Raw genomic sequence first — 12,136 nt, forward strand, 5'->3', positions numbered from 1 at the left:
CTGCATCCATCCTTCTCGTTCTAATATCGATCAAAATGCCCTTGCTTCTTGACTCACATTTGCGTATAAACCAGTGGACCCTAGTTCCAGTCGCGCGTAACGTCGAACGACCCGTCTGAAAAAAAAATTAGTGCGACACGAGGACTTCCCAGGAGGTCACCCATCCGAGTACTACTCTCGCCCAAGCACACTTAACTGCGGAGTTCTGATGGGATCCGGTGCATTAGTGCTGGTATGATCGCACCTGTTTAATTTCGCGCTGCAAATACAAAAATTCTATCTCCTTCCTTCCCCCTCCCGTCATTTGTTTCCAAGTGCGTCCTCTCGTTCTCGTTCAAATATCAAGTACAATGCCACGGCGCCGTGACTCACATTTGCGAATAAATCTGCGGACCATAATTAAAGTCGCGCGTAACGTCGAACGGCACATCTGAAAAAAAGAAAATGGTTGCAAAACGAGAACTTCCCACGAGGTAACCCATCATTGTACTACTTTCACCAAAGCACACTTAACTGCGGGGTTCTGATGGGATCCGGTGCATTTGTGCTGGTATGATCGCACCTGTTAAATTTTGCGCTGCAAATACATAAACTCATTCCCCTTTCTTCCTCCTCCCGTCATTTGTTCCCTTGTGCGTGCACTCTGCATCCATCATTCTCGTTCTAATATCGATCAAAATGCCCTTGCTTCTTGACTCACATTTGCGTATAAACCAGTGGACCCTAGTTCCAGTCGCGCGTAACGTCGAACGACCCGTCTGAAAAAAAAATTAGTGCGACACGAGGACTTCCCAAGAGGTCACCCATCCGAGTACTACTCTCGCCCAAGTACACTTAACTGCGGAGTTCTGATGGGATCCGGTGCATTAGTGCTGGTATGATCGCACCTGCTTAATTTCGCGCTGCAAATACATAAATTCTATCTCCTTCCTTCCCCCTCCCGTCATTTGTTTCCAAGTGCGTCCTCTCGTCCTCGTTCAAATATCAAGTACAATGCCACGGCGCCGTGACTCACATTTGCGAATAAATCTGCGGACCATAATTAAAGTCGCGCGTAACGTCGAACGGCACATCTGAAAAAAAGAAAATGGGTGCAACACGAGAACTTTCCACGAGGTAACCCATCATTGTACTACTTTCACCAAAGCACACTTAACTGCGGGGTTCTGATGGGATCCGGTGCATTTGTGCTGGTATGATCGCACCTGTTAAATTTTGTGCTGCAAATACATAAACTCATTCCCCTTTCTTCCTCCTCCCGTCATTTGTTCCCTTGTGCGTGCACTCTGCATCCATCCTTCTCGTTCTAATATCGATCAAAATGCCCTTGCTTCTTGACTCACATTTGCGTATAAACCAGTGGACCCTAGTTCCAGTCGCGCGTAACGTCGAACGACCCGTCTGAAAAAAAAATTAGTGCGACACGAGGACTTCCCAGGAGGTCACCCATCCGAGTACTACTCTCGCCCAAGCACACTTGACTGCGGAGTTCTGATGGGATCCGGTGCATTAGTGCTGGTATGATCGCACCTGTTTAATTTCGCGCTGCAAATACATAAATTCTATCACCTTCCTTCCCCCTCCCGTCATTTGTTTCCAAGTGCGTCCTCTCGTTCTCGTTCAAATATCAAGTACAATGCCACGGCGCCGTGACTCACATTTGCGAATAAATCTGCGGACCATGATTAAAGTCGCGCGTAACGTCGAACGGCACATCTGAAAAAAAGAAAATGGGTGCAACACGAGAACGTCCCACGAGGTAACCCATCATTGTACTACATTCACCAAAGCACACTTAACTGCGGGGTTCTGATGGGATCCGGTGCATTTGTGCTGGTATGATCGCACCTGTTAAATTTTGCGCTGCAAACACATAAACTCATTCCCCTTTCTTCCTCCTCCCGTCATTTGTTCCCTTGTGCGTGCACTCTGCATCCATCCTTCTCGTTCGAATATCGATCAAAATGCCCTTGCTTCTTGACTCACATTTGCGTATAAACCAGTGGACCCTAGTTCCAGTCGCGCGTAACGTCGAACGACCCGTCTGAAAAAAAAATTAGTGCGACACGAGGACTTCCCAGGAGGTCACCCATCCGAGTACTACTCTCGCCCAAGCACACTTAACTGCGTAGTTCTGATTGGATCCAGAGCATTAGTGCTGGTATGATCGCACCTGTTTCATTTTCGCGCTGCAAATATATAAATTCTATCTCCTTCCTTCCCCCTCCCGTCATTTGTTTCCAAGTGCGTCCTCTTGTTCTCGTTCAAATATCAAGTACAATGCCACGGCGCCGTGACTCACATTTGCGAATAAATCTGCGGACCATAATTAAAGTCGCGCGTAACGTCGAACGGCACGTCTGAAAAAAAAAGAAAATGGGTGCAACACGAGAACTTCCCACGAGGTAACCCATCATTGTACTACATTCACCAAAGCACACTTAACTGCGGGGTTCTGATGGGATCCGGTGCATTTGTGCTGGTATGATCGCACCTGTTAAATTTTGCGCTGCAAACACATAAACTCATTCCCCTTTCTTCCTCCTCCCGTCATTTGTTCCCTTGTGCGTGCACTCTGCATCCATCCTTCTCGTTCGAATATCGATCAAAATGCCCTTGCTTCTTCACTCACATTTGCGTATAAACCAGTGGACCCTAGTTCCAGTCGCGCGTAACGTCGAACGACCCGTCTGAAAAAAAAATTAGTGCGACACGAGGACTTCCCAGGAGGTCACCCATCCGAGTACTACTCTCGCCCAAGCACACTTAACTGCGGAGTTCTGATGGGATCCGGTGCATTAGTGCTGGTATGATCGCACCTGTTTAATTTCGCGCTGCAAATACATAAATTCTATCTCCTTCCTTCCCCCTCCCGTCATTTGTTTCCAAGTGCGTCCTCTTGTTCTCGTTCAAATATCAAGTACAATGCCACGGCGCCATGACTCACATTGCGAATAAATCTGCGGACCCTAATTAAAGTCGCGCGTAACTTCGAACGGCACAACTGAAAAAAAGAAAATGGGTGCAAAACGAGGACTTCACAAGAAAATGGGTGAAATATAAGGACTTCGCAGGAGGTAACCCATGCTAGTACTACTCTCGCCTAAGCACCCTTACCTACGGAGTTCTGATAGAATCCGTTGCATTAGTGCTGGTATGAGCCCTCATGTTTCATTCTGCACTGCAAATACATACACTCTTTCTCCTTCCAACCCCCCTCCCGTCATTTGTTTCCTTGTGCGTGCATTCTGCATCTCTCTTTCTCGTTCTAATATCAAGTAATATGCCCCGGCACCGTGACTCACCTTTGCAAATGAACCAGTGATTTATAATTCCATTCGCGCGTAACGTCGAAGAACCCATCCGAAAAAAAAAATAGGTGTAACACGAGGGCTTCCCAGGTGGTGACCCATCCGAGTACTACTCTCGCCCAAGAACACTTAACTGCGGAGTTCTGATGGGATCCGGAGCTTTAGTGCTGGTATGATCGCACCTGTTTAATTTCGGGCTGCAAATACATACACTCCTTCTCATTTCTTCCCCCTCCCGTCATTTGTTTCCTTGTGCGTTCACACTTCACCTCTCATTCTCGTTCTAATATCGATTAGAATGCCCCTGCTTCTTGACCCACATATGCGTATAAACCAGCGGACCCTAGTTCCAGACGCGCGTAACATCGAACGACCTGTCTGAAAAAAAATTGGTGCGACGCGAGGACTTCCCAGGAGGTCACCCATTCGAGTACTAATCTCGCCCAAGCACACTTCACTGCGGAGTTCTGATGGGATCCGGTGCATTAGTGCTGGTATGATCGCACCTGTTTAATTACACGCTGCAAATACATAAATTCATTCCCCTTTCTTCCCCCTCCCGTCATTTGTTTCCTTGTGCGTGCGCACTGCACCTCCCGTTCTCGTTCTAATATCAAGTAAATAGCTACAACGCCGTGACTCACATTTGCGAATAAACCTGAGGACCATAATTCAAGTCGTGCGTAACGTCGAAAGAATCATCTGCAAAAAAAATGGGTGCAACACGAGGACTTCACAAGAAAATGGGTGAAATATAAGGACTTCGTAGGAGGTAACCCATGCTAGTACTACTCTCGCCCAAGCACCCTTACACACGTAGTTCTGATAGAATCCGTTGCATTAGTGCTGGTATGATCGCACCAGTTTAATTTCGCGCTGCAAATACATAAACTCCATCTCCTTTCTTCCCCCTCCCGTCATTTGTTTCCTTGTGCGTGCACACTGCACCTCTCGTTCAAATATCAAGTAAAATGCCACGGCGCCGTGACTCACATTTGCGAATAAATCTGCGGACCATAATTAAAGTCGCGCGTAACGTCGAACGGCACATCTGAAAAAAAAAAAAGGGTGCAACACGAGAACATCCCAGGAGGTAACCCATCATTGTACTACTTTCGCCAAAGCACACTTAACTGCGGAGTTCTGATGGGATCCGGTGCATTAGTGTTGGTGTGACCGCACCTGTTTAATTTCGTGCTGAAAATACATACACTCCTTCTTCCCTCCCCCCCTCCAATCATTTGTTTCCTTGTGCGTTCACACTGCACCTCTCCTTCTCGTTCGAATATTGATTAAAATGCCCCTGATTCTTGACTCACATTTGCGTATAAACCAGAGGACCATAGTTCCAGTCGCGCGTAACGTCGAACGACCCATCTGAAAAAAAATTATTACGATACGTGGACTTCCCAAGAGGTCACCCATCCAAGTACTACTCTCGCCCAAGCACCCTTAACTGCAGAGTTCTGATGGGATCGAGTGCATTAGTGCTGGTATGATGCCACTTGTTTAATTTTGCGCTTCAAATACATACACTCCTTCTCTTTTCTTCCTCCTCTCGTCATTTGTTTCCTTGTGCGTGCGCACTGCACCTCCCCTACTCGTTCTAATATCGAGTAAAATGCCACGGCGCCGTGACTAATCTTGCCCAAGCACACCTAACTGCGGAGTTCTGATAGGATCCGGGGCTTTAGTGCTGGTATGATCGCACCTGTTTAATTCTGCGTTGGAAATACATACACTCCTTCTCCTTTCTTCCCCCTCCATCATTTGTTTCCTTGTGCGTTCACACTTCATCTCTCCTTCTCGTTCTAATATCGATTAAAATGCCCCTGCTTCTTGACTCACATTTGCGTATAAACCAGCGGACCCTAGTTCCAGACTCCCGTAACGTCGAACGACCCGTCTGAAAAAAAATTGGTGCGACACGAGGACTTTCCAGGAGGTCACCCATCCGAGTACTAATCTCGCCCAAGCACACTTAACTGCGGAGTTCTGATGGGATCCGGTGCATTAGTGCTGGTATGATCGCACCCGTTTAATTCTGCGCTGCAAATACATAAACTCCTTCTCCTTTCTTCCCCCTCCCGTCATTTGTTACCTTGTGCGTGCGCACTGCACCTCCCGTTCTCGTTCTAGTATCAAGTAAAATGCTACAGCGCCGTGACTCACTTTTGCGAATAAACCTGAGGACCATAATTCAAGTCGCGCGTAACGTCGAAAGAATCATCTGCAAAAAAATGGGTGCAACACAAGGACTTCACGAGAAAATGGGTGAAATATAAGGACTTCGCAGGAGGTAACCCATGCTAGTACTACTCTCGCCCAAGCACCCTTACCTACAGAGTTCTGATAGAATCTGTTGCGTTAGTGCTGGTATGATCTCACCTGTTTCATTTCGTGCTGAAAATACATACACTCCTTCTCCTTCCCTCCCCCTCCCATCAATTGTTTCCTTGTGCGTTCACACTGCACCTCTCCTTCTCGTTCTAATATCGATTAAAATGCCCCTGCTTCTTGACTCACATTTGCGTATAAACCAGCAGACCCTAGTTCCAGTCGCGCGTAACGTCGAACGACCCGTCTGAAAATAAATTGGTACGACACGAGGACTTCCCAGGAGGTCACCCATCCGAGTACTACTCTCTCCCAAGCACATTTAACTGCGGAGTTCTGATGGGATCCGGTGCATTGATGCTGGTATGATCGCACCCGTTTAATTTTGCGCTACGAATACATATATTCCTTCTCCTTTCTTCCCCCTCCCGTCATTTGTTTCCTTGTGCGTGCGCACTGCACCTCCCATGCTCGTTCTAATATCAAGTAAAATGCTTTGGTGCCGTGACTCACATTTGCGAATAAAACTGAGGACCAAAATTCAAGTCGCGCATATCGTCGAAAGAATCATCTGCAAAAAAATGGGTGGAACACGACGACTTCCTAAGAAAATGGGTGAAATATAAGGACTTCGCAGGAGGTCACCCATCCTAGTGCTACTCTCGCCCAAGCACCCTTAACTTGCGGAGTTCTTATAGAATCCGTTGCATTGGTGCTGGTATGATTGCTCATGTTTCATTCTGCGCTGCAAATACATACACTTTTTCTCCCTCCATCCCCCCTCCCGTCATTTGTTTCCTTCTGCGTGCACTCTGCATCTCTCCCTCTCGTTCTAATATCGATTAAAATGCCCCTGCTTCTTGACTCACATTTGCGTATAAACCAGCGGACCCTAGTTCCAGACGCGCGTAACGTCGAACGACCCGTCTGAAAAAAAATTGGTGGGACACGAGGACATCCCAAGAGGTCACCCATTCGAGTACTAATCTCGCCCAAGCACACTTCACTGCGGAGTTCTGATTGGATCTGGTGCATTACTGCTGGTATGATCGCACCTGTTTAATTTCGGGCTGCAAATACATAAACTCATTCCCCTTTCTTCCCCCTCCCATCATTTGTTTCTTTGTGCATGCGCACTGCACCTCCTGTTCTCGTTCTAATATCAAGTAAAATGCTACAACGCCGTGACTCACATTTGCGAATAAACCTGAGGACCATAATTCAAGTCGCGCGTAACGTCGAAAGAATCATCTGCAAAAAAGTGGGTGCAACACGAGGACTTCACAAGAAAATGGGTGAAATATAAGGACTTCGCAGGAGGTAACCCATGCTAGTACTACTCTCGCCCAAGCACCCTTACCTACGGAGTTCTGATAGAATCCGTTGCATTAGTGTTGGTATGATCGCACCTGTTTCATTTCGTGCTGAAAATACATACACTCCTTCTCCTTCCCTCCCCCTCCCATCAATTGTTTCCTTGTGCGTTCACACTGCACCTCTCCTTCTCGTTCTAATATAGATTAAAATGCCCCTGCTTCTTGACTCACATTTGCGTATAAACCAGCGGACCCCAGTTCCAGTCGCGCGTAACGTCGAACGATCCGTCTGAAAATAAATTGTTGCGACACAAGGACTTCCCAGGAGGTCACCCATCCGAGTACTACACTCGCTTAAGCACACTTAACTGCGGAGTTCTGATGGGATCCGGTGCATTAGTGCTGGTATGATCGCACCCGTTTAATTTTGCGCTGCAAATACATAAACTCCTTCTCCTTTCTTCCCCCTCCCGTCATTTGTTACCTTGTGCGTGCGCACTGCACCTCCCGTGCTCGTTCTAATATCAAGTAAAATGCTATGGTGCCGTGACTCACATTTGCGAATAAACCTGAGGACCATAATTCAAGTCGTGCGTAACGTCGAAAGAATCATCTGCAAAAAAATGGGTGCAACACGAGGACTTCCTAAGAAAATTGGTGAAATATAAGGACTTCGCAGGAGGTCACCCATCCTAGTGCTACTCTCGCCCAAACACCCTTAACATGCGGAGTTCTGACAGAATCCGTTGCATCGGTGCTGGTATGATTGCTCATGTTTCATTCTGCGCTGCAAATACATACACTTTTTCTCCCTCCATCCCCCCTCCCATCATTTATTTCCTTGTGCGTGCACTCTGCATCTCTCCATCTCTTTCTAATATCGATTAAGATGCCCCTGCTTCTTGACTCACATTTGCGTATAAACAGGTGGACCCTAGTCCCAATCGCGCGTAACGTCGAACAACCCGTCTGAAAAGAAAATTAGTGCGACACGAGGACTTCCCAAGAGGTCAACCATCCGAGTACTACTCTCGCCCAAGCACACTTAACTGCGGAGTTTTGATGGGATCCGGTGCATTAGTGCTGGTATGATCGCACCTGTTTAATTTCGCGCTGCAAAAACATAAACTCCTTCTCCTTTCTTCCCCCTCCTGTCATTTGTTTCCTTGTGCGTGCGCACTGCACCTCTCATTCTCGTTCAAATATCAAGTAAAATGCCACGATGTCATGACTCACATTTGCGAATAAATCTGCGGACTATAATTACAGTCGCGCGTAACGTCGAACGGCACATCTGAAAAAAAGAAAAGGGGTGCAGCACGAGAACTTCCCAGGAGGTAACCCATCATTGTACTACTTTCGCCAAAGCACACTTAACTGCGGAGTTCTGATGGGATCTAGTGCATTTGTGCTGGTGTGACCGCACCTGTTTAATTTCGTGCTGAAAATACATACACTCCTTCTTCCCTCCCCCCCTCCCATCATTTGTTTCCTTGTGCGTTCACACTGCACCTCTCCTTCTCGTTCTAATATCGATTAAAATGCCCCTGATTCTTGACTCACATTTGCGTATAAACCAGCGGACCATAGTTCCAGTCGCGCGTAACGTCGAACGACCCATCTGAAAAAAAATTGTTGCGATACGAGGACTTCCCAAGAGGTCATCCATCCGAGTACTACTCTCGCCCAAGCAAACTTAGCTGCAGAGTTCTGATGGGATCCAGTGCATCAGTGCTGATATGATGCCACTTGTTTAATTTTGCGCTTCAAATACTTACACTCCTTCTCTTTTCTGCCTCCTCCCGTCATTTGTTTCCTTGTGCGTGCGCACTGCACCTCCCGTACTCGTTCTAATATAAAGTAAAATGCCACGGCGACCTGACTCACATTTGCGAATAAACCTGAGGACCAAAATTCAAGTCGCGCGTAACGTCGAAAGAATCATCTGCAAAAAAATGGGTGCAACACGAGAACTTCACAAGAAAATGGGTGAAATATAAGGACTTCGCAGGAGGTAACCCATGCTAGTACTACTCTCGCCCAAGCACCCTTACCTACGGAGTTCTGATAGAATCCGTTGCATTAGTGCTGGTATCATCGCACCTGTTTCATTTCGTGCTGAAAATACATACACTCCTTCTTCTTCCCTCCCCCTCCCATCAATTGTTTCCTTGTGCGTTCACACTGCACCGCTCCTTCTCGTTCTAATATCGATTAAAATGCCCCTGCTTCTTGACTCACATTTGCGTATAAACCAGCGGAACCTAGTTCCAGTCGCGCGTAACGTCGAACGACTCATTTGAAAAAAAATTGGTGCGACACGAGGACTTCGCAGGAGGTCACCCATCCGAGTACTACTCTCGCCCAAGCACACTTAACTGTGGAGTTCTGATGGGATCCGGTGCATTAGTGTTGGTATGATCGCACCCGTTTAATTCCGCGCTGCAAATACATAAACTCCTTCTCCTTTCTTCCCCCTCCCGTCATTTGTTTCCTTGTGCGTGCGCACTGCACCTACCGTGCTCGTTCTAATATCAAGTAAAATGCTATGGTGCCGTGATTCACATTTGCGAATAAACCTGAGGACCATAATTCAAGTCGTGCGTATCGTCGAAAGAATTATCTGCAAAAAAATGGGTGAAATATAAGGACTTCGCAGGAGGTCACCCATCCTAGTGCTACTATCGCCTAAGCACCCTTAACTTGTGGAGTTTTGATAGAATCTGTTGCATTGGTGCTGGTATGATTGCTCATGTTTCATTCTGTGCTACAAATACATACACTTTTTCTCCCTCCATCCCCCCTCCCATCATTTGTTTCCTTGTGCGTGCACTCTGCATCTCTCCTTCTCGTACTAATATCGATTAAAATGCCCCTGCTTCTTGACTCACATTTGCGTATAAACCAGTGGACCCTAGTTCCAGTAGCGCGTAACATCGAACCACCCGTCTGGAAAAAAAATTAGTGCGACACGAGGACTTCCCAGGAGGTCACCCATCCGAGTACTACTCTCGCCCAAGCACATTTAACTGCGGAGTTCTGATGGGATCCGGTGTATTATTGCTGGTATGATCGCACCTGTTTAATTTCGCGCTGCAAATACATAAACTCATTCTCCTTTCTTCCCCCTCCCGTCATTTTTTTCCTTGTGCGTGCGCACTGCACCTCTCGTTCTCGTTCAAATATCAAGTACAATGCCACGGCGCCGTGACTCACATTTGCGAATAAATCTGCGGACCATAATTAAAGTCGTGCGTAACGTTGAACGACACATCTGAAAAAAAGAAAATGGGTGCAACACGAGAACTTCCCACGGGGTAACTCATAATTGTACTACTTTCACCAAAGCACACTTAACTGCGGAGTTCTGATGGGATCCGGTGCATTCGTGCTGGTATGATCGCACCTGTTTAATTTTGCGCTGCAAATACATAAACTCATTCCCCTTTCTTCCCCCTCCCGTCATTTTTTTCCTTGTGCGTGCGCACTGCACCTCCCGTGCTCCTTCTAATATAAAGTAAAATGCTACGGTGCCGTGACTCACATTTGCGAATAAACCTGAGGACCATAATTCAAGTCGCGCGTATCGTCGAAAGAATCATCTGCAAAAAAATGGGTGCAACACAAGGACTTCCTAAGAAAATGGGTGAAATATAAGGACTTCGCATGAGGTCACCCATCCGAGTACTTTTCTCGCCCAAGTACCCTTAACTGCGGAGTTCTGATAGAATCCGTTGCATTTGTGCTGGTATGATCCCTCATGTTTCATTCTGCACTGCAAATACATACACTCTTTCTCCTTCCAACCCCCCTCCCGTCATTTGTTTCCTTGTGCGTGCACTCTGCATCTCTCTTTCTCTTTCTAATATCAAGTAATATGCCCCGGCACCGTGACTCACCTTTGCAAATGAACTAGCGGTTTATAATTCCATTCGCGCGTAACGTCGAACAACCCATCCGAAAAAAAAATAGGTGCAACATGAGGGCTTCCCAGGTGGTGACCCATCCGAGTTCTACTCTCGCCCAAGCACACTTAATTGCGAGGTTCTGATGGGATCCGGAGCTTTAGTGCTGGTATGATCGCACCTGTTTAATTTCGTGCTGCAAATACATACACTCCTTCTCATTTTTTCCCCTCCCGTCATTTGTTTCCTTGTGCGTTCACACTTCACCTCTCATTCTCGTTCTAATATCGATTAAAATGCCCCTACTTCTTGACTCATATTTGCGTATAAACCAGCGGACCCTAGTTCCAACGCGCGTAACGTCGAACGACCTGTCTGAAAAAAAATTGGTGCGACACGAGGACTTCCCAGGAGGTCACCCATCCGAGTACTAATGTCGCCCAAGCACACTTCACTGCGGAGTTCTGATGGGATCCGGTGCATTAGTGCTGGTATTATCGCACCTGCTTAATTTTGCGCTGCAAATACATAAATTCATTCCCCTTTCTTCCCCCTCCCGTCATTTGTTTCCTTGTGCGTACACACTGTACCTCCTGTTCTCGTTCTAATATCAAATAAATAGCTACAGCGCCGTGACTCACATTTGCGAATAAACTTGAGGACCATAATTCAAGTCGCGCGTAACGTCGAAAGAATCATCTGCAAAAAAATGAGTACAACACGAGGACTTCACAAGAAGATGGGTGAAATATAAGGACTTCGCAGGAGATAACCCATGCTAGTACTACTCTCGCCCAAGCACCCTTACATACGTAGTTCTGATAGAATCCGTTGCATTAGTGCTGGTATGATCGCACCAGTTTAATTTCGCGCTGCAAATACATAAACTCCATCTCCTTTCTTTCCCCTCCCGTCATTTGTTTCCTTGTGCGTGCGCACTGCACCTCTCGTTCTCGTTCAAATATCAAGTAAAATGGCACGGCACCGTGACTCACATTTGCGAATAAATCTGCGGACCATAATTAAAGTCGCGCATAACGTCGACCGGCACATCTGAAAAAAAAAAATGGGTGCAACACGAGAACTTCCCAGGAGGTAACCCATCATTGTACTACTTTCGCCAAAGCACCCTTAACTGCTGAGTTCTGATGGGATCAGTACATTAGTGCTGGTATGATGCCACTTGTTTAATTTTGCGCTTCAAATACATACACTCCTTCTCTTTTCTTCCTCCTCCCGTTATTTGTTTCCTTGTGCGTGCGCACTG

The 12,136-nt window shown here is 46.8% G+C and overlaps 7 non-coding genes and 19 pseudogenes across 7 annotated transcripts; all 26 read right to left on the bottom strand.

The window, feature by feature from the left end:
- Positions 1 to 127: 127 nt before the first annotated feature.
- LOC148262321 (5S ribosomal RNA) lies at positions 128 to 246 on the bottom strand. The gene has a single exon (XR_015820794.1). It is a non-coding gene; the product is annotated as a 5S ribosomal RNA (ribosomal RNA).
- Positions 247 to 445: 199 nt separating this feature from the next.
- LOC148262322 (5S ribosomal RNA) lies at positions 446 to 564 on the bottom strand (annotated as a pseudogene).
- A 206-nt stretch (positions 565 to 770) lies between these two features.
- LOC148262323 (5S ribosomal RNA) lies at positions 771 to 889 on the bottom strand. The gene has a single exon (XR_015819923.1). It is a non-coding gene; the product is annotated as a 5S ribosomal RNA (ribosomal RNA).
- A 199-nt stretch (positions 890 to 1,088) lies between these two features.
- Positions 1,089 to 1,207, bottom strand: LOC148262324 (5S ribosomal RNA; annotated as a pseudogene).
- Positions 1,208 to 1,413: 206 nt separating this feature from the next.
- On the bottom strand, positions 1,414 to 1,532 carry LOC148262325 (5S ribosomal RNA). Its single transcript, XR_015821090.1, has one exon. It is a non-coding gene; the product is annotated as a 5S ribosomal RNA (ribosomal RNA).
- A 199-nt stretch (positions 1,533 to 1,731) lies between these two features.
- On the bottom strand, positions 1,732 to 1,850 carry LOC148262326 (5S ribosomal RNA; annotated as a pseudogene).
- A 206-nt stretch (positions 1,851 to 2,056) lies between these two features.
- LOC148262327 (5S ribosomal RNA) lies at positions 2,057 to 2,175 on the bottom strand (annotated as a pseudogene).
- A 202-nt stretch (positions 2,176 to 2,377) lies between these two features.
- On the bottom strand, positions 2,378 to 2,496 carry LOC148262328 (5S ribosomal RNA; annotated as a pseudogene).
- Positions 2,497 to 2,702: 206 nt separating this feature from the next.
- Positions 2,703 to 2,821, bottom strand: LOC148262329 (5S ribosomal RNA). Its single transcript, XR_015820796.1, has one exon. It is a non-coding gene; the product is annotated as a 5S ribosomal RNA (ribosomal RNA).
- A 555-nt stretch (positions 2,822 to 3,376) lies between these two features.
- On the bottom strand, positions 3,377 to 3,495 carry LOC148262330 (5S ribosomal RNA; annotated as a pseudogene).
- A 205-nt stretch (positions 3,496 to 3,700) lies between these two features.
- LOC148262331 (5S ribosomal RNA) lies at positions 3,701 to 3,819 on the bottom strand. Its single transcript, XR_015820287.1, has one exon. It is a non-coding gene; the product is annotated as a 5S ribosomal RNA (ribosomal RNA).
- A 557-nt stretch (positions 3,820 to 4,376) lies between these two features.
- On the bottom strand, positions 4,377 to 4,495 carry LOC148262332 (5S ribosomal RNA; annotated as a pseudogene).
- Positions 4,496 to 4,699: 204 nt separating this feature from the next.
- LOC148262333 (5S ribosomal RNA) lies at positions 4,700 to 4,817 on the bottom strand (annotated as a pseudogene).
- Positions 4,818 to 5,228: 411 nt separating this feature from the next.
- On the bottom strand, positions 5,229 to 5,347 carry LOC148262334 (5S ribosomal RNA). Its single transcript, XR_015819884.1, has one exon. It is a non-coding gene; the product is annotated as a 5S ribosomal RNA (ribosomal RNA).
- Positions 5,348 to 5,582: 235 nt separating this feature from the next.
- Positions 5,583 to 5,701, bottom strand: LOC148262335 (5S ribosomal RNA; annotated as a pseudogene).
- Positions 5,702 to 5,906: 205 nt separating this feature from the next.
- Positions 5,907 to 6,025, bottom strand: LOC148262336 (5S ribosomal RNA; annotated as a pseudogene).
- Positions 6,026 to 6,586: 561 nt separating this feature from the next.
- Positions 6,587 to 6,705, bottom strand: LOC148262337 (5S ribosomal RNA; annotated as a pseudogene).
- Positions 6,706 to 7,264: 559 nt separating this feature from the next.
- LOC148262338 (5S ribosomal RNA) lies at positions 7,265 to 7,383 on the bottom strand (annotated as a pseudogene).
- A 562-nt stretch (positions 7,384 to 7,945) lies between these two features.
- LOC148262339 (5S ribosomal RNA) lies at positions 7,946 to 8,064 on the bottom strand (annotated as a pseudogene).
- A 209-nt stretch (positions 8,065 to 8,273) lies between these two features.
- Positions 8,274 to 8,392, bottom strand: LOC148262340 (5S ribosomal RNA; annotated as a pseudogene).
- Positions 8,393 to 8,596: 204 nt separating this feature from the next.
- LOC148262341 (5S ribosomal RNA) lies at positions 8,597 to 8,714 on the bottom strand (annotated as a pseudogene).
- Positions 8,715 to 9,274: 560 nt separating this feature from the next.
- On the bottom strand, positions 9,275 to 9,393 carry LOC148262342 (5S ribosomal RNA; annotated as a pseudogene).
- Positions 9,394 to 9,925: 532 nt separating this feature from the next.
- LOC148262343 (5S ribosomal RNA) lies at positions 9,926 to 10,044 on the bottom strand. Its single transcript, XR_015819980.1, has one exon. It is a non-coding gene; the product is annotated as a 5S ribosomal RNA (ribosomal RNA).
- A 209-nt stretch (positions 10,045 to 10,253) lies between these two features.
- On the bottom strand, positions 10,254 to 10,372 carry LOC148262344 (5S ribosomal RNA; annotated as a pseudogene).
- Positions 10,373 to 10,933: 561 nt separating this feature from the next.
- Positions 10,934 to 11,052, bottom strand: LOC148262345 (5S ribosomal RNA; annotated as a pseudogene).
- A 203-nt stretch (positions 11,053 to 11,255) lies between these two features.
- Positions 11,256 to 11,374, bottom strand: LOC148262346 (5S ribosomal RNA; annotated as a pseudogene).
- Between the last annotated feature and the right edge of the window lie 762 nt (positions 11,375 to 12,136).

Source organism: Carica papaya, chromosome 5 (assembly GCF_054855325.1).
Source record: "Carica papaya isolate Zhongbai chromosome 5, ASM5485532v1, whole genome shotgun sequence".
In the NCBI taxonomy this organism is placed as follows: Eukaryota; Viridiplantae; Streptophyta; class Magnoliopsida; order Brassicales; family Caricaceae; genus Carica; species Carica papaya.